This window comes from Hemiscyllium ocellatum, chromosome 20 (genome assembly GCF_020745735.1).
Source record: "Hemiscyllium ocellatum isolate sHemOce1 chromosome 20, sHemOce1.pat.X.cur, whole genome shotgun sequence".
Classification (NCBI taxonomy): Eukaryota; Metazoa; Chordata; class Chondrichthyes; order Orectolobiformes; family Hemiscylliidae; genus Hemiscyllium; species Hemiscyllium ocellatum.
In genome coordinates, this window is record NC_083420.1 from 72,981,397 (window position 1) to 72,983,349 (window position 1,953).

The following is a 1,953-nucleotide window of genomic DNA, read 5'->3' on the forward strand; positions in this document are numbered from 1 at the left end:
CAAATGAAGAAGGAGCCGATCTCTGAAAGTTAGTGTTTAAAGTATACCTCTGCTCTTGGTTTCTCGCTGTCTTGAAGTGAATGTCTGCATTGAATTTGCTTTCCGTTCAACAAATGGAACTTGTTTTTTTTTCATAATCAGGTAATCCTGAATGAAAATTTCCAAGTGCCTTTCACTTCCAGTTTCTGAAGCCTTTCCCCGGTCAGCAAATAGTGTATACTTCTAGTCTTCTGACCAATATGTGTGATTTGAAATTCTCTATGCAGTATTACATCTGCCACTTCGTTATCTATTCTCTGAGTCGGTGCAATTCATTCTGCAGCATTCCCACTTCATCAGTACGATCTCTTGCTCCACTTATCATTTTGACATCTGCTCAACGATGCCACCAATGCCTTTGTCTAGATTATTATGCATAATTGAAGAGCGTTGGTACCGTCATTAACCCCTTATGAATTCCACTTGTCACAGGCTGTCATTCTGGTCAAAACATCTTCATTCCAGCTGTCTGCCTTCTGCCAGTCAGCCAATCACCAATCCAAGTCAGGACCTTACTCTTAATACGATGGACTCTTACCTTATTTAGCAGGTTCCCATATTGGGTATTATTCAAATGTCTTCTGGAAATCGAAACGCATCACCTCCACTGGCTCTTTGTTTAACGTGTTCAGCAACTCCTCAAAAAAGTTTAATATATGTCAGGCATGACACTCCCCCCACCCTTGATGAAGCCGTGCTGACTCTTTCAAGTACTCCATGATCACATCCTTGCAATGACCTGCTATGCTCTGTTTAATAGAAAGCTGATTAATTTGACATTTATCCAGAATTTTAAACTTTTCTTTCATTCTTGAATGTAATGAACATCAAAATCCAATCGATGTTGAAGAGTGCAAGTACTTTGATGAGTGAGTGGAGCAGGTGAACATTCTGTCCTCCAGAGTTAGCTCTCCGCTGTCTCAACAGATTTGATGTGTGAAATAACTGTTTTTCACACCCACATCAGGTAAATGCTTTCTCCCCAGTATGAAATCGCTGGTGTTTAGAGATTAGATTAGACTTACAGTGTGGAAACAGGCCCTTCGGCCCAACAAGTCCACACCGACCCGCCGAAGCGCAACCCACCCATACCCCTACATTTACCCCTTACCTAACACTACGGGCAATTTAGCTTGGCCAATTCACCTGACCCGCACATCTTTGGACTGTGGGAGGAAACCGGAGCACCCGGAGGAAACCCACGCAGACACGGGGAGAACGTGCAAACTCCACACAGTCAGTCGCCTGAGTCGGGAATTGAACCCGGGTCTACAGGCGCTGTGAGGCAGCAGTGCTAACCACTGTGCCACCGTGCCGCCACGATAAATTATAAGAGTGTGTTAAAGTGGTAGCTTTGAGGTTTTAAAATGCACCCGAGCTAGGTAGGAGACGAACCTACAATCTTCTGATCCGTAGTCAGACGCGTTATCCATTGCGCCACTAGCCCACACGCCCATTGGGTGGTTTATTTGCTTGAAATCAGTTCCACAACGAAACCATCTGAAATGACTTTCATCATGTGAACATTTTGATTGGACATCAGTGCCACAGAACATCGGTAGCAGTTCCCACAGACCAGACATTTGAAATGTTTTTCGGCAGTGTGAGCACGTTGTTGGCAAGTGAGTCACATTTGCTAGAATTTGATTGACCACACCCTCAGAAAAAGAACAGGAAATGACACCACCATAGGAAATGACATTACAACAAGAATGACATCACCAACCCAATGAAACTCAAAAATACAAATAGACAGCAGAAATAATCATCAGTGCTACCTCTGGATGCTCACTGAAGATGTTAACTGGTATGTTGATGAAGCGTCTCAAAATTAAACTTCCAACTCAGCAAGAATTGACGTTTCGGACATGAGCCCTTCTTCAGGAATGGGGAAAGTGTGCCAAGCAGGCTAAG

At 43.7% G+C, this 1,953-nt stretch overlaps 1 non-coding gene across 1 annotated transcript; it reads right to left on the minus strand.

Moving 5' to 3' along the window:
* Positions 1 to 1,413: 1,413 nt before the first annotated feature.
* On the minus strand, positions 1,414 to 1,486 carry trnar-acg (transfer RNA arginine (anticodon ACG)). Its single transcript has one exon. It is a non-coding gene; the product is annotated as a tRNA-Arg (tRNA).
* Between the last annotated feature and the right edge of the window lie 467 nt (positions 1,487 to 1,953).